At 42.7% G+C, this 18688-nt stretch overlaps 1 pseudogene; it reads right to left on the reverse strand.

Moving 5' to 3' along the window:
- Nucleotides 1–442: 442 nt before the first annotated feature.
- LOC117275741 (uncharacterized) lies at nucleotides 443–1945 on the reverse strand (annotated as a pseudogene).
- Between the last annotated feature and the right edge of the window lie 16743 nt (nucleotides 1946–18688).

Here is an 18688-nt window from a genome sequence, read left to right on the forward strand (position 1 = left end):
CATACCATAGGGAGGAAAGGGAGCCCGGACGGTGGAAGCTCCAGGGGAGGCCGAGTCATTTGATGGAAATGGAAGGCTTTTCCCTATTAGAGAAGGCCCTATGGAGTACAGGGAAGTGGATGAATTCTTGGAAAAAGAGGGAGCAAGCCTATATAAAATAGAAAATGAAATAAAGAAAATTCCATGAATAGATAGAGTCAACGGTACGACAGATAGCGCTGCCTACACGCGAATTAGCTTCCGAGGTTGAGAAGTCTCAATTTCACTACATGATTTGCGAATGAATGCTGGGTTGGGACACCTCGAATGGCGTGAGCCGCATGCAGGGAGACCTGTACATACTATTTTTAGGGGGATCTGGTCAAAAAATTGTCCGACGCCCACCCGACTAGAGGGACTAACAAATAATTGAGTACAAAACTTATTTTCAAGCTTTACCTTATTATGATTGTTTAGAGGGCGATCGCGGGGTCACTGAATGAAGTCCTTCATTTCTTTCGGAGGTGCTGACCCACAGCAAGGCTGAGATGACTAAGTGACATATGGAATATGGAAACGACAATAACATGTCTTAGAAGGATATAACAGGTGGAGCCAACAACCCACTAAGATTAACCTATCTACAACTACATCCCCGAGTGGCAGTCAAACGGGGGTGTGAATGTGAGATGCCAGCATAATGATCGGCCGGACAGAGGCTAGGGCTTCTTCCTTCCCATCGTGTCCTTCCTTGTATGTGGGAGATATAAAGCGAGTGCACCGGAAAAGAATAGGAAATGGATAGATCTATCCTATGGTGAAGCATCCAAAGCATAGCTGCACACTCACATGATCTTTGCCAAGAGATTGGAGCATTCGGTGGAACCAGTGAAATACACTTGCTTCTGGATAGATGTGTGGGACAGAGGGCTTGTGGTACCTGCTGCCCACCCTTCCTCCTCTGCCTTTAGAACCGTGTGAATGGAGAGTGGGCAGAAGAGAAGGAATTCCTTATACAGAGTCACACACTTACTTGAGCAGTGCGGGAGATTGAGGAATGGGTCGAATAAACTCCCATGGGGCCGGAAAAATAACAGACAAAGCTTTACTTAGATAGGGCTTTGATTGGGATTTTTTTTTCTTAGTGATTGGAAAGGAGGGCACCTGGGTATGTTATAGAAAGGGAAGGCAGAAATATCGAATAGCGAAGAGAGGCGACTCGGCTGGGAAGGAATGGGAAATCTTCAAGGATGACTTGTTTGTTGGCGGAATGAAGGGCTAAATAGCGAGAGTGATTCTCTGAGCCGGTCTCTATTTCAAATGCCTCAGGAAACTGGTCGAGATAGATGACATCATCTTTTTCCCCTCTTCCTTACCGGTAGGGCAATCTTCTCTTATGGCCTTCACCCCCCGCCCGGAAATAGAGAACTTAGCCCTTTTCTGTTCCATTCATTTTTGCAAGCAGGGAGGATGTAGAGCGTTTCCCCCTCCTATTCGAGGTTTTTCCTCGCCCCATAAGCACCCAACCTTACATTTGCTCTTCCTTTGGTTTGCCTCCATGGACGCGCCACTTAGGAGCCTTACTCATATTTCAAAGGCGCTACTTCAATGCAAGCGCAAGCCCTCCCCCTTCTATTGCATAACTTAAAAAATCTATAAACAAAGTACCAAAGTGGTTGCGGGAACGATATGCTTTGGTTACCGGCGAAGGCTTCCAAAGGCGACTAGCTTTCCATACTAGTTATTACCTTATGCTGCCATTTTACCAATATTATTGAATAGCATGGCCTGGGGCTAAGATAACTCAAGTGGGAGAGCCGTGTTATTGGTGACCTTATTGCACGGTTCAGAGAGCACTTGTGTATGTGATGCAAGTGAATGTCTACGAAAAGTTGTGGTAAGTTTCGTTCTTCGTTCCGTCGTCGACCCTATCTATGTTTCTACGATGTCCCAAGAACACGCTCATTCTTCAGTCGTAGAGAGACTTTTGAATTGCGAGATACCATTACGAGCTCAATATATACGAGTGTTATTCCGTGAAATAACTCGAATTTCAAATCATTCACTTGCTTTAACTACTTATGCTATGGATGTAGGAGCATCAACTCCGTTCCTGTGGGCTTTTGAGGAGCGGGAGAAATTATTGGAATTCAATGAAAGAGTCTCGGGAGCTAGGATGCATGCCAGTTTCATACAACCAGGTGTAGTGGCTCACGATCTGCCTCTTGGCTTATGTATAGGTATTGATTCATTCACATAACAATTTTCTTCTCGTATCGACGAATTAGAAGAGATGTCAACCGGCAACTGTATCTGGAAACAATGATTAGTGGATATTGGTACTGTCACTGCACAACAAGAAAAGGATTGGGGATTCAATGGTGTAATGTTAAGAGGTTCTGGGGTATGATGGGATTTGCGAAAAGTAGTACCTTACGATCTTCATGACCAATTGGATCCTGACATACCAGTAGGTACAAGAGGAGATCGCTATGATTGTTACTGTATTCGTATCAAAGAGATGCGACAAAGTGTTCGGATCATTGTGCAATGTCTCAATCAAATGACTAGTGGCATGATCAAAGACGATGATCATAAGCTATGTCCTCCATCATGATCTCGAATGAAACTATTCATGGAATCGTGCGCCGTGTGAAACGTATATCATCATTGTTCTTAACCGAGACTCAGGTTAAGCTCTGTCTCGGAACCTTGTGGGGTTAGGAGTAAAGCATCCCGAGGTTGGTGCATCTCGCCCCGGCATAGCGCTTCGCTTCTGATTCTTCGGAAGAATCAACTTACGTCTCGCTTCTTCATTGATTTGGGGGAAAAGGAACCGTCTATCAGTTTGGAAGCTAGACATCAAGTAAGTGGTTTGATAAGGATAACTAAGCTGACATGCTGGAGTTGGCTGCTGGCACAACAGGGTGACGCCTTACCACACCGCAGGCGTATGCACGGTAGCATTCGTGGTGGTGCTTCAGGATTCCAATGTATTGCTTCCAAGATCAGAACGAGCTTGTCGGTGGACCACTGCCATCCCATTCTTGAGTGAGCTGGAGCGCAGCCATATTATCCATTAAACTAGCTAGAAGCTATCGCTTCGGGTCGAATCACTAAAAGAAAAGGACCAGGAAACACGACGGCATAGGAACTACGGGACCCCCTACTAGTAAAGGGAAAATGGAAGTGCGCTCCTGCGTACCAGCTGAAAAGGCCCTTTCCATTTTTAATAATATAAGGTAAGCTTTATAGCTCCAACCTAGTCAATGGGCTTTGATGCCCTTTGTATAGGTTGGGTTGCTGGATACGGGATCCTCGGAGTAGGCTGGACCAAGATCCAGTCGAGAGAGGGCAGTCTTAAGAAACAACGGGTTGGGAAAGCAAGAGAACGCTTCGCATTTTCTTATCTTCTTCCCGCCCTAGGAGTAGCACAAAAAGAGGGATTAGCTTTACTGACCCAATGATAAAGTGCTAACACCTTCCTCGTTGGGGCTCCGCACACTGGGAAAAGGTTGACGCGACGGAAACCGGCCACTAGTTACAAAGTTCGAATAAGGTATCGAGAGGGCTATCACAGTTAGGTGCAAATTGATTACCCCTTTTTGTAAACTACCCCTCTTCATATTTAGGGAGTTGAGTCGAAAAATGGCTTGATTAACCCTTCGCCATGCACCGGCCACATTCACTTGCTTATCGTAGAGGCTGTAACTACACAGTGCCCCACAAGTAGGCTGCTTTTTTTGGATGCAGTCCAAGATAACCGTAATCGTGTATATATAGAAATATATCTTCAATGCTATCATTTCGAAATGTCCGCTTCAACCGCTGTTTCACCTCCCAAAGAGCAAAGTTGGCTTGATGAGTGCAGATGCGGAAGCGGGATCAAGAAAACCAATAATCTCCTTCTTGTCCTTCTACTTAAGGTTAAGGGGCAAAGAGAAGCGCTTTTGCTACTAAGAAAGCGAATGGTCAGCGCGAAGGTTCAAGACTTAGCCGAGCGTCAGCGAAGCTAGATTCTCATAGTGAGGCGCTTCGAGTTAGCGAAGCGCTGTAGTAGCGCCGAAGCCCTATGTGCTATAATGCTGAGCCAAGGATGCTTAATCTATAGATAGAAAGCCCTATGATGGGAAACTACCACGTTAGGTTTGGAGAGATATGGGACCGGTTATATAATAGGGGAAGCAAGCTTTTTCTTTCAATAGCTGGTCAAATGACTACATGATCATTGGTCTACTCAACCTCATTTCACTATTTCAAACCTTATACAGAAGATTTTTCTGTACCATATCCTTCTACCTATACCGGAGTTGAAGCACCTAAAGGAGAATTTGGTGTCTTTTTAGTCAGTAATGGAAGCAATCATCCCTACCGTCATAAAATAAGAGCACATGGCTTTGCCCATTCACAAGGACTCGATTCTATGCCCAAACATCACATGCCAGCAGATGTGGTCACCATCATAGGTACTCAAGATATTGTGTCTAGAGAGGTGGAAAGATAGGACTACTAGTTGCTCGATTAGGACCCTAGCCTTATTGCGAGCCAAAGACCCAATTTAAACACCCCCTTTCTTTATTTAAGGAGATTCTATATAATTATCAGCCCTGATGCGGAAAGGAGTAAAGAAAGAAGAGTTGAAGATGGCTTAATAGTAAGATAGAACCCCTTCACCTAGTGGCTAGGGACATCTATGTATATGGGATTGGATTCATAGTGCCAGTTAGGGGTAGTTATAAAACTTCATTCATCTTCTTTGATCTTCCTTGGAATATCCATCATCCTGGTCTCAACCTTGTTGAGCTCTCCCTGATCGAAAGTTCCTATTTTGTTTTTTCTTCAATCGTCTCCGACTCCCTAAACAATAAGAGTACTTGGTGACCTAGATGGTCAGGGTCTTTCCTTACCTTAGCTGAGCCTTATGTCCCTTCAATATTCCTATTCATCTTGCCTTGTCTTGGGCACCACAGTGGACTGATTATCCTATATATAATATCTACTCTTAAGATTAAGAGGATAGAGGGTCTCCCTTCCATAGATTCGATTGGGATTGATTCTCAAGATCGAGCCCTTATCAGAGGCGTGCCTACCGACACCTGTCAAAGTTTTCGACTTGCACGAAGTCTCCTTCCATTTGCTCCAACTATGAAAGAAAAGAATGGGCGCAATACTTTATTCTCTTCTACCGCTCTTTGTTTACTTCTGGCCTTCCCAAACTCCTACACGGGTTGAGTCAGATCTTGGAGTAAGCTCCTTTCTATGGGTAATCTACTCAAGAGGTTAGGCCCCTAATTCAATCTATGTCTGGGCTGCCGCCGTACTCAAAGGTGAGGGGCTCCAAAAGCAGATGTGATCGGCCTCAGAGGAGAGGGGCTCCAAAAGGGGATGCGATCGGCCTCAGAGAAGAGGGGAGGCAACTTGGTATTCTAGGCAAAGTTCCTTTTTTTGTATATAGGCCTTCGTATGGGATAGGATTTTCATTTCTCCCTCCAAAGCTAGAAAATAAAGGAGCTCTCTCTTTTTTCCAGCCTTCTTTTTATTTTAAAGGCATATAGTACGTTCTCGCTTTCAGGGGGAATTAAAGTCAAAATCTAGTACACGGAGGAAGCGAAAGGCTAGCTACCAGGTACGAAACAGAGTATGACTATAATAAATCATAGAGCAGTGGGGAGCATGCCCATCCCATTAGATATCATTTGAACTTCCCCTTTCCTAAGATCCTGGACTTGGTACTGACGCATGAACTTGGTTACTGGTTTGACCGCTTTGTTGGCAAGTCAAGTAAGGAAAGGTCTGTTAATTTATCCAAAAATATGTTTTTGGCTTATCTATCAATTGAACCAGGGGCTGGGCTCTTGTTGACATACATAAGAAGTGGGATTAAGAATAGGGGAAGAGCAGATCTACTCATACTTCTGCTTATGGAAATACAGATGAAGCACCCTATAAAACATGCAAGATCTCTTAGTAAGCCCCTGTTGGCAAATCAGGTGCCATTGAACACAGTCCAGGGAAAGTATCTATCTATAGTGATAGTGATCCATCTCCTTGACTTGAGTCTCTACCATATCTATTTCCTGCCCGCTTGTAGCGGTTGGTTAGGCTAGGCCGGTAAGAACCTCCCCGCAGTTCTCGATTCTGATTGAACTAGGGAGGATCGATATTGTTGGAGGAAATTGTTCTTCCTCAGCTGGCTTGTTAACCATGGTCTCTTGAAGGTTTCATTCTTTTACCAGCTCTCCCAGCCAATAACCTGCTAACCCTAAGCTTGCAAGCACCTTGGTCATATCTAAGTCCCTATTCTATTGTTCTATTTGGGACGAAAAGAAAAAGATCTGCCTTTTGCGGGAAGAATCGCTTGAAAGCACGTGATGGGCCTTCCCTTCCTTTATGTCATCCACCACCCTGTCCTATCTACTCTCCCCAAATCTCTACTCATGATTTGAAGAAGAAAGATAAGGAAATCCAATTAGAGATAAGCTGCCCATGAGCATCATGGAATAGGTAAAAGGGAACGAGGAGGCAAGCCCCCCATCTTGTTCTCTTTTTCTCCTTGAATCGGATGAATTGAGGGTTCCAAACCTTCCAAAAGTGATAGGTATGTGTTGTTTCTTGGCAACTCTCTTAGACTATCTATCCCTTTATACCTGGGTATAAAACCAAGAAAGAAAGTAGCATCTTTGATATGGTTCAGTAAATAGGAATCCCAGAAATACAGTAAACATTGGAAGAACATAGGAATATGGGTCCATATAAGAATGAAGAAAGGGCATGATAGGCTAGTTTGATTCCAAGCTAAGCAGCAGGGCATGATCAGTCTTATCGGGCAGGGAATTGCATTCGTTAATAGAGCTTCCTACGATCGCACCCTAGGAGAGTGCAAATGGAAAGTTGAATGGTCTGGTTCCACTTAGTAGCCCAAATCCGCCCCTTTAACATGCATGTGCGGTTTAGCTACTAAGCTTCGAAATAGGCTTACTTTGAAGTAGGAGCTTGAACTCAAGTATTAGAATGAGTCTTATTAGGTTTTCCCTGGGGGAAGGCTCCCCCCAACCCCTGTGAGTCCCGTCTTGCCCTGCCTTGAACTAGAACTCGGAAACCAGGACACATAACTATAAGAGAGTAGCTTCCAAAACAAGCTCCCTAAGGTCGCACCTAAGATCCGAAGGAATCACTTGTGAACTAACTGCATACCTAAAGTTAGCTTGTGTGCGCATAGCGTTATCTTATCTTTGAATACTTCCTTTAGGCGGCTAGAAAGATGTTATTTGTGTGGTCCATTCTAGTGACAACATTTCAATTCTATTGTATTTATGTAGGAGCCATTGTTTTTTCTTTGTTTGCCGGATTGGATTCATAGTGCCAGTTAGGGGTAGGTATAAAACTTCATTCATCTTCTTTGATCTTCCTTGGAATATCCATCATCCTGGTCTCGACCCTGTTGAGCTCTCCCTGATCGAAAGTTCCTATTTTGTTTTTTCTTCGATCGTCTCCGACTCCCTAAACAATAAGAGTACTTGGTGACCTAGATGGTCAGGGTCTTTCCTTACCTTAGCTGAGCCTTATGTCCCTTCAATATTCCTATTCATCTTGCCTTGTCTTGGGCACCACAGTGGACTGATTATCCTATATATAATATCTACTCTTAAGATTAAGAGGATAGAGGGTCTCCCTTCCATAGATTCGATTGGGATTGATTCTCAGGATCGAGCCCTTATCAGAGGCATGCCTACCGACACCTGTCAAAGTTTTCGACATGCACGAAGTCTCCTTCCATTTGCTCCAACTATGAAAGAAAAGAATGGGCCCAATACTTTATTCTCTTTTACCACTCTTTGTTTACTTCTGGCCTTCCCAAACTCCTACACGGGTTGAGTCAGATCTTGGAGTAAGCTCCTTTCTATGGGTAATCTACTCAAGAGGTTAGGCCCCTAATTCAGTCTATGTCTGGGCTGCCGCCGTACTCAAAGGCGAGGGGCTCCAAAAGCAGATGTGATCGGCCTCAGAGGAGAGGGGCTCCAAAAATGGATGCGATCGACCTCAGAGAAGAGGGGAGGCAACTTGGTATTCTAGGCAAAGTTCCTTTTTTTGTATATAGGCCTTCGTATAGGATAGGATTTTCATTTCTCCCTCCAAAGCTAGAAAATAAAGGAGCTCTCTCTTTTTTCCAGCCTTCTTTTTATTTTAAAGGCATATAGTACGTTCTCGCTTTCAGGGGGAATTAAAGTCAAAATCTAGTACAAGGAGGAAGCGAAAGGCTAGCTACCAGGTACGAAACAGAGTATGACTATAATAATTCATAGAGCAGTGGGGAGCATGCCCATCCCATTAGATATCATTTGAACTTCCCCTTTCCTAAGATCCTGGACTCGGTACTGACGCATGAACTTGGTTACTGGTTTGACCGCTTTGTTGGCAAGTCAAGTAAGGAAAGGTCTGTTAATTTATCCAAAAATATGTTTTTGGCCTATCTATCAATTGAACCAGGGGCTGGGCTCTTGTTGACATACATAAGAAGTGGGATTAAGAATAGGGGAAGAGCAGATCTACTCATACTTCTGCTTATGGAAATACAGATGAAGCACCCTATAAAACATGCAAGATCTCTTAGTAAGCCCCTGTTGGCAAATCAGGTGCCATTGAACACAGTCCAGGGAAAGCATCTATCTATAGTGATAGTGATCCATCTCCTTGACTTGAGTCTCTACCATATCTATTTCCTTCCCGCTTGTAGCGGTTGGTTAGGCTAGGCCGGTAAGAACCTCCCCGCAGTTCTCAATTCTGATTGAACTAGGGAGGATCGATATTGCTGGGGGAGATTGTTCTTCCTCAGCTGGCTTGTTAACCATGGTCTCTTGAAGGTTTCATTCTTTTACCAGCTCTCCCAGCCAACAACCTGCTAACCCTAAGCTTGCAAGAACCTTGGTCACATCTAAGTCCCTATTCTATTGTTCTATTTGGGACGAAAAGAAAAAGATCTGCCTTTTGCGGGAAGAATCACTCGAAAGCACGTGATGGGCCTTCCCTTCCTTTATGTCATCCACCACCCTGTCCTATCTACTCTCCCCAAATCTCTACTCGTGATTTGAAGAAGAAAGATAAGGAAATCCAATTAGAGATAAGCTGCCCATGAGCATCATGGAATAGGTAAAAGGGAACGAGGAGGCAAGCCCCCCCATCTTGTTCTCTTTTTCTCCTTGAGTCGGATGAATTGAGGGTTCCAAACCTTCCAAAAGTGATAGGTATGTGTTGTTTCTTAGAAACTCTCTTAGACTATCTATCCCTTTATACCTGGGTATAAAACCAAGGAAGAAAGTAGCATCTTTGATATGGTTCAGTAAATAGGAATCCCAGAAATACAGTAAACATTGGAAGAACATAGGAATATGGGTCCATATAAGAATGAAGAAAGGGCATCATAGGCTAGTTTGATTCCAAGCTAAGCAGCAGGGCATGATCAGTCTTATCGGGCGGGGAATTGCATTCGTTAATATAGCTTCCTACGATCGCACCCTAGGAGAGTGCAAATGGAAAGTTGAATGGTCTGGTTCCACTTAGTAGCCCAAATCCGCCCCTTTAACATGCATGTGCGGTTTAGCTACTAAGCTTCGAAATAGGCTTACTTCGAAGTAGGAGCTTGAACTCAAGTATTAGAATGAGTCTTATTAGGTTTTCCCTGGGGGAAGGCTCCCCCCAACCCCTGTGAGTCCCATCTTGCCCTGCCTTGAACTAGAACTCGGAAACCAGGACACATAACTATAAGAGAGTAGCTGCCAAAACAAGCTCCCTAAGGTCGCACCTAAGATCCGAAGGAATCACTTGTGAACTAACTGCATACCTAAAGTTTGCTTGTGTGCGCATAGCATTATCTTATCTTTGAATACTTCCTTTAGGCGGCTAGAAAGATGTTATTTGTGTGGTCCATTCTAGTGACAACATTTCAATTCTATTGTATTTATGTAGGAGCCATTGTTTTTGCTTTGTTTGCCGGATTGGTATGCTTTCTTTTCTAAAAACCTTTATGTCATAGGTCGTTACATTTCAGGCCATTTACAATCGTTTAAAGGGCCTTATATTATAAAGTATAAAGAAAGTCAAGATTGTTCTTGCGGAGAAAAGCCTACTTACTTGCTCTTGCTGCTTTTAATTTAAGAGCAAGTCGGTCTAGCTTCTTACTCTTTCACCTTTCAAAGAAGTCGAAATAGAAAGGGGTAGGAAAGATCTTGTGTACCTTGTTCAAGTTGTGGATCTCCTTCATTAGCTTTGAGTTCATTATTGTTCTTCTGGTTCTCCTTTAAAAGGGGTCATGGGGGAAAAGCCCCAGCCCCCCTACATGCATTAAGAGACGACGGCTCAAATGAATGAGTGGAAACTATGTTGATTGAGTGCAATTTATAAATTAGGAAAGTTTAGACATAACCCTACCAATCTAAATCAAAGTTTCCAACAGTGAAAGGCTTCCCCTGTCGGCGGGTTGCTTAGGTCCATGTAGTCCAAATCTCTGCTTAGGAAAGAAGTGCAAGTTTACTTTTTGCGAAAGGGAAAATGGCTTTCTGTTAGAGAGTGATCGAGAGAAATTTTCAGTTGGGAGTCATTCTTTTGTAGCTAGGAGACATTGTTGTTATGTTTTCCAGTTATGAGCCATTGTTGTGTGGTCCCTTTTGAGCGGTTCCTTCTTTTTTTTATTCAATGATTTAAAGGCGACAACTCTCTTCACCAAGGAATTGGGGCTTAGATCTATGAGCTATAACACATACGCAAGAAGGAAGAATGCCTTAATGGACATGTACGCTAAGGAAGGGGAGTCGCTTGCTTGTTTGGTGTGTTTGGAACCGGGTTGTTTAAAGCTACCCTTTATTGAAGAAAGAGAACCTGGGCCCAGGTCTTGGTGTATTTTGACATGATTCTCAATACGCTATCTAAACTAGGAAAGTCAGTAAGGAAAGGTGAGACAAAGAAAGCTCTACTTCGGGTAGCTGGGTGCATCAATCTCTTTCTTTCATAGGAGAGGGGACAATACTTAAGGAGCTTGGGCTACTCAATCGATAGGAATAGGGGTTTGTTTCCACAACTTAAAGGGAATCTGAAGCAGGATCGAAAACAGAATAAGATTGAGGAGCGGGGTAAAACCATTCTCAGAAGGAGAAGGTTTAGCGGTCAGTAAGAAACTCCTCAATCAAGATGAATGAGACCATTCATGGAAGTCTTAGTTGGACTCTACACCGCTACACACCTTACGCCGATCTAGATGATAATAAGGCCTTTCTTCCTCATGAAGAAGGAGTAGAGACCTAGCTTTCATCTGTCTATTAAAATGTAATGCTATACCTTTTGTCCTTGAGAATCGGTTGGGTATAGCGGGAAAGAGTTTGACGATCTAGTGTAATATCACATAGGATGGGTACTCCCGATATAGTCTTTTGAATTTTAAGTATATATAGTAGCGTACTGGACTCCATCTACATAAGTAGAAGCATTCAAGAATCATTTGACAGTTCTTATTTCAATTTTCTGACTCTCATCTTGTTAACTGACTTAACCGCAATACTTATCCAAAGACAGGACAAGTGAAAGAGCTTCGGTATTTACACTTTCTGTCTCGCGTAAGAAAGAGAGTTTAGAGTGCCATACAAATAACCTTAGAGAAGGGGATTCCTCTAATTGACTGAAGTTCAAAGTCAACCTTCCACACAAGGCAATCTTCTGATAGAGGGGAAGAGGCAGAGCACAACCGATTCTATGGCACAAGATGCGATGGTATTGCAAAGGCAGGAATGAGTTCACAACATTCGATTAAACTACTCGACCGAATAAATCTAAAAGGAGAAAGAGAGATGACTCTAGTTGTTGAGTACCCTGAGGAAGGTACATATCGACTTTTAGTTGTAGCGGATTTTACTTACATCGATTCTAGCACTTTCTCTTGATTCTATTTTTGAAAGATCTTTCCTTGCTCTGAGGAATGCCTGGTTTAACCAGAATCGTCTCGTTAGCTTTTAGAGTCATCCCGGGATCTTTGGCTTATGCCATGTGCTCCAAAATTGAACTCAACTTCCTTTTTTCACCAACATCCGCTTCCCACTCAAGAAATTGGAGAAAGTCCTTTCCCTTTGCTGCAACTTTCACAGTTCCACTCCCCCTCAGACCAGACTGGGTTGCATTACCATACATTCATACCTTCACCCCGATGTCCTGTCTTAAGGTTCCCCCGAGCTACTTTATTAAAGCAGAATTTTGCTCATCGTCAGCGTCTTTAGTCGAAAGCTATTTCTTTTATGATTCCTTCTATCAGTTCTTGAAGACTTTATTTTCATTCAATAGCACCTCTCATATAAGAGAAGGAGCTTTTTCACCCCTACGTATGGCAGGCCCTTCTTTAAGAATGCCCTTTCCCCAGCTTCCAATCGTCTCAAAAGTGAAGACTGAGCTCAGAACCCCTCCTTAGTGACTTTGGTCAGGAAAGGGAATAGGGCAATAAATAGAGCTTCGACTCAGAATTAGACCTTCTGTAGAGGGAACTTCAGACTTCTGGATAGGCCTAAGAAAGCCTAGACCAAAGGTGCCTAATAGCCTAGCCAGACTCATCGAGTAGGCAATCCCATTCTCAGCGGAGCCAGTAAGCAAGCCCAAGTCCATGCAAGAAGGCCCACTGGATCTATCCAAATTCAAAGCCCATCAAATACTCTCCTACATGAAAGGATCTCAGTCCATCCAAATGATATTAAGCAAAATCCTATTCTGGAAAGAATGGCAAAGTAAGGGATTTAAGCTTGCTCAGAGATTTCATATCTCTCCCACGTGTGATTCATCCTAACAACTATCGATTAGGTTAAAAAAGTGCCCCTACACATTTAAAAAGCTTATTAAAGGGCAAAAGAGACGAAGGCCAAAGCATCGACTGAAGAGGGGGGCAAAGAGATATTCGCCTTTGACTTCTTCTCCGCCTATTGACTGCTACTCGGATAGATGCTCCTATTTATTATTCGTAGATCATAGATTAGGATGTCATTAGGTAAGGAAAGTCAGTCCTTTCATTCCTTCCAGAGAATAGATCCCCAATAGCTCGCAGATGAAGAATTCTTCCGCTACGACCCTTAGGCAAGCTAATCAGTCTTGCTTTGCCAAAACATCCCTCCTCACTCTTCTATTTATTGACTTTTGGGGTAAGAAGCATCCAATTCCATGTCTTGAGCATGATTAGGGTTAAGGGAAGGATTTCAGCTAGATAGTAGGCGGCGGGGAAAGCTAGCTGTAGATGCACATAATGCACTGTTAGGGAGAAGCCGCTTCACCACTTTAAGAAAGTATTTTCGAACCAATGCCAGATCTTCTACTTTGACAAGGCAGGTGCAAAAGGAAAAGGATTAAGGGATTAGGAAGGTAGCGTAGTGGAAGCAGCAATCCCTATTTCCTATAGCCCTTTATTGGGTAAATTGAATCAGAATAGGCGAGTTGACATTCAATTAGAATAACTACTGTTGTCTCTTTCCTACTCTCCTCTGCTACAAAATCTGGTCTTAGTTGAATAACCCTTGCTATTGAATCCGATGCTCTAGAGGAAGGCATTGAACTTGTTGATGCATCGAATGCCATACTACGATTGGCTCTTGGGGAAGGAAGGAGAGTGATTGGCATGAAGTAGGGCAGAAGGAGGGGATTCAGATTCTGTTTTTAAAGGATTGGATTAGCTGCTTGTCTTCCGCACCTTGATTTGTCTAGTTCTATTTTGACTAATCCGAATCTGTATACTAGGTAAATATCCTCTCTCAATTCTTGGCTGAGGGAAGCCCCATGACCGACCAAACCGAGGCTGTGGTAGATAGAGGAAGAGAAGATATATTGAACGCTCTCGGGCATTTATTTAGGTAGTAAAATATTATGTTTCAGAAGGATTTTTCTTGGTATTAAAGTCTTCACTCTATGAGGAAGTAGCCCATTCTTCATCTACGCAAAGATGAATTACTGCTTATTCGATCGGTCCTAGCCCGACTTATTAGGATAGGAACTTCTCTTATCCCGGATGACTTGAGCTTGTCTTGCCTCTCTTCTTTGACAAATATAACTTTGCTTAGATGGTTTGGCACGCTTAGCTTTCGATCGAGAAAGACGGGAATTTCTGAATGCGGGCTTATTGCCCCATGTCTTACCTATAAAAAAAGGCAGGAACTTATTAGCACAGATGACTTTCTTGCATACCTTCTCCGGGATATGGAAAGGGGGTTTAGATACAAACTGGCATTAAAGGAAGTGCTTTTAGCACACACCTAAACAATCGTGTACTTGGGAGCCCCGAGACTTCCTTATAGATACAGACTTTCGTACTGCCAAGGAAGGAATACACTTGAAAAGGGTCTACTTAACTAGAAAATGAGCATTTCATACTTTCCCGTGCTACTTCCCAGTCCAATAGAGGTCTTTCCAGTAAAATGAGGTCGTGTACCACAGTTCGAGTTAAAAAGAAGAAAGGGGCTACGATAGAAAGAGAGGGAACAAGACAAGCAAGATACGACATTCGTTGGAACAAAAGAAAGCAACAAAAAACAACTTAGGTAAAGATCTGGTTGATTCCATTCGTCAGTCACTAAGGGAAATGACTCTCGATTGAGAAAAAACTTGCCACCTTTTTTGTATCCATTTCGCGGATTAAGTTCCAAGCGAAAGATACCAAAAGAAAGGGAGCACGCTATAGGACACTAGCTGGCCTTTACTTGGGCCCATCCCAAGCTCCCTGCTAAAAGATTACAATAAAAGAGAAGCATCATTTGACTGTTTTTGTTTGTTTGATCAAGTAGATTGATAGCGGATCGAAGGGAGTGCGATTGGGATTCATCTATTTGGGTCGGTGCCGGACTCCTTTGTGAATCAGTCCCTTTCTTTGTCTTCAAGAGTTTGATTATTTGATCGAGAAAGCGGCAGGACCTTAAAGTTTAGCCTTGAGTTGGACTGCGATCCCGCGAAGCTGGTATCCTTAGACCACCTAAGAGACTTTCCGACTGTCGAAGGAAAGAAGTTCACTTTTTTGTGACCAGAAATTGACTAATTTATTTAATTGACTTAAAGATCTTTCTTTATATTTTACTAGTTAAGGCCTTCGATCATCTGTCAGTAAGGTCGATTGAAAAAATGAAAGCTTGATGAAACCCCGTCTTTTTTATCATCAACCACTTTTTCCCATCCCAAGTAATCTTATGAACTTTCACTCCCTATCTATACTAGAACCTCGAGCCTCTTTCTTCTTTCTCTGCAGCAGGCGTTGATTTATGGGATAAAAGAAGCACCCTATGGAATTGAACCACAATCATTTTCCTTACATGGTGAAAGTCGAGAGTGAAAATCTAGACTCGAAAGCATAAGCTTGTTAGAGGTGATCCCCGCCTCCCCTTTTCGCCTAACCCATTCATTCACAGCTTCGCCACTCTACCGAGGGTCGAGCTACCACGCTCTTGAAACCTCATAAATTCACTTTTCTTCAATGAGAATATAAAGAAAACTAGCAATTTCACTCCCCAGCCCCACTTGGTATTTGAGCACCACCACCTTCACAGGTTTTACACAACAAAATAGAGGACTGGATGGATTATCCAATTTGTCACTCATTTGGTAGAGGTCAAAAAGGGTGGAGGCATTATCAAGTAAGTCGGTTATAAGTGGTCATGCTCTCGCTACCGGAAGCTTGGCAGCGATAAAACGCCGTTCCACCCCTAACTGGATTGCGCCTTTGAGGTTTTGAAAGGCGTGAAAATCCGAGTCTAGGGACAAAGTGGCTTAATTGAACATAGTGAGACTAAGGGACGAAAGGTCAAACCCATAAATGTGCAAGTGAGACCCAACAAAAAATGTTTTTTGCGCGAAAGCAGTTGCTTGTTCCATAATTTGCTAAGATGGAAAGTATAGATAGAAAGGCAGAAAAGGGGGCATCGGCTCTGAAATGATGGAAGATTTAATCATTCCTTCATTCTATTCCGGCTATTCCTTTCTTGTCCGTGCGATATTTTTCTTCTCTACCACAACGAATCAAGTGATTTAATATAGGCATCACTTTTTCTTTATTGTTTGTCTACTGTTCATCCTTGACCTTCTTTCTGAACTCGTTAACACCGGAACACCCACCATGAAGGTCACTCAAAGTAAGATACACGAGCTTCACCTTTTGTATTGTATCGCCTGGAAAGAGGTGCGCTAGCCTTTTTCTTTCCCTGCACCTAAAAGTTGCCTTAGTTCCCTTTTTTTTTTAAAAAAGACCTAAGCTTGAAGTCAAGGCTTCTATGCTGCTCGATATTTCTTAATGAAGAGAATGGCATACTTAGGTCTCAGGATGAGATTCTGAAAGAGTAACCGCAATATCAGAAGAAATTCTTCCTTGATTCTTTTGACGTGAGACTGCTACTTGTATTTTCTTTACTACTCTTTCTCTATCCTTAGTTGCTTGTTGAGCCAACAAAGTTTTTGCTTGTATTTCCTTGCTACTTTCAATCAATCAGAAAAGGAGGATTGAGTAGTGGCTTGGGAAATAAGACAACACTTGATGGGAATTGAGGAGTAGTAAGGAGTGATAAAGAGTGAAATTCAGTCACCCTCCCCGCTTTCTTTTCTTGTGAAGAATGCTCTGGTCTGGCATAAATGCCACCAGATCATCTATTATTTGCATCTGCAAGAATGAAGGACAGAAGATTGAAAAACTAAAAAGAAAGCCAGGGCATCCGGTGGATGAAGTCTACCTTTGTAATGTCAGGCTGAAAAAGGGGGGGATAGCACTAGAGAGTCGGGAACTTTCACTGCAACTGAAGAGGCTCACACCTTACATCAAACTAACCTATCAACAGAAAGAACCAATGCTGATTTCTTTGCAATAGGGAATGCAGTTGAAATAGAGATTCTCTTGAAAAGAGAGCAGTACTACAAGAAAGCTGTAAGACTGAAATAAGTCGATTGCTGCCATTCCAGAAATCAGGGTTTAGAAGTCTTTCGTCCGGGAGATATAGCTCTTTAGCGCATACAGATAGAGATTATGTGATTTGATCTGTACTAGAGACGGGAAGACCCATAGGAAGACTCCACTGCTAATAGAACCAAGGACAAGGTTTGTACTGACGAGAAAGTGAAAAGTGATCTGCACTATAGCTTCTCCCATTTCATTCCTTATTATTGCTTTTAGTGCTTAGATAAGTTTGTTTGTTTTGTAGCATTGGGGGGGGGGGATAGAAAGTGCTTTTCCCCGCAGTAGGTTAGGGAGAGATTCTTTTTCTTTACTAGAGCCAAGAATGTACGAGGAGAGAAAGACTTAAGTCGACTCAAGTGTAAATAATCAGACTGCTTCCATACCTTATCTCAGGTTACCCCTTATTGCTTGAAAGCACACACAACACACAGTAGGAGAGTTCGAGCGTGAAAGCAGTGTACTCATTCCCCTGAGATAAGGTATGCTTTTAGTGCCTTATCTAACTATAAGAGCAGAAGCAACAAGCACTTACTTTCTTTAAGACGCTAACTTCCACAACAGTTAAGAATTATCTCAGGTTTTCCGTTAGTGCTCTCCGGAAAGAAGGAGCGAAGGCGAAAAAGCTCAAGTGATTTTCCCTTGTCTACTGTCAGGCCAGAGAAGAAATCTGCATAACCAAGGGAATACAACTCCATAAGAGCAAGAAAGTATGGGGATAGAAAGTACGGGGATACAACTCCATAAGGGCTTTCAGATAGTTCGGTACCGGCTATCGGTAAAGGAAGCATATGCCTCTAACTCAGTTCATTCCCTATATGGTAATGGTAGGTACGCCGGTACCCCGTTTTTGGTTCAACCAAGGTAGGATCGTGCCCGGGTTCACTCGTGAAAGGAAGGTTCTAGCGGTAAAGTAAATAAAATCCTCCCTTCTTGCTTCCTTAGGGTACGCCCCCTATCGCCTTTCATTCGGAAAAGGAATTATCTACACTGACTTCAGTTAGCCGTGAAGTACGCTGATACCCCGGTTATCTATAAATCATCACAATAAAGTGTGATAACCTTAAATTCTCTCTGTACTTTGTTTCAAATAAGCACCCCGAAGCTAGATAATTTGGCCAGCAAGCCATAAAAGAAAAGGGAAAATTAGTAAAGGTGCCCTGCACGAAACTAACTCTTTTAAAACCTGAAATGGGGAAGGAGAAAGAAAGGAAGGACTAGCTATTCGATCGATTTACTTTTTATTACCCCGTCTGCTCTCTTGTTCATATATTGGTTTTTAGATTTGATTCCCCATATCCTCTAGTATAGAGAAAGGTAGACTTCTTTTCTCTATAATAGTAAGAGAGATTGGACCTGCAAGCGCTAACCTAATGTCGTAATCAAATCTCTTAATCGTTTTCCTTTTCTCCTATCGTTAACTCTCGAAAGTCTTGCAAGGATCTCAAACGGTCTAACTGTTGGAAACTTTCGTAATCATTCCAACTGGTCAGTCCGATCAGGCTTTCCTGCCTCTCTCTTCTCTAGTCGTCTAGTTTCATACTCTTATTCAGATTATTATTTTCATTTATTCAATGAAACTTCAATTTTCTTTTCTAAGGTGTGTTTTGAGATACAGATCACCAAAGATGGGTGGATGTTCAGTCTAAGTGGCAGAAAACCAATACTGTTTGGAACTTCACTTATAGAGCTCCATCTCCTAGAATCAAAACCTTCTTGTTCTAAAGGAAAGGCTCTCTCGCATCTTATTCTACTACTTTGTAGAGGAAGTCA

The sequence above is a fragment of the Nicotiana tomentosiformis genome, chromosome 1 (genome assembly GCF_000390325.3).
Source record: "Nicotiana tomentosiformis chromosome 1, ASM39032v3, whole genome shotgun sequence".
Classification (NCBI taxonomy): Eukaryota; Viridiplantae; Streptophyta; class Magnoliopsida; order Solanales; family Solanaceae; genus Nicotiana; species Nicotiana tomentosiformis.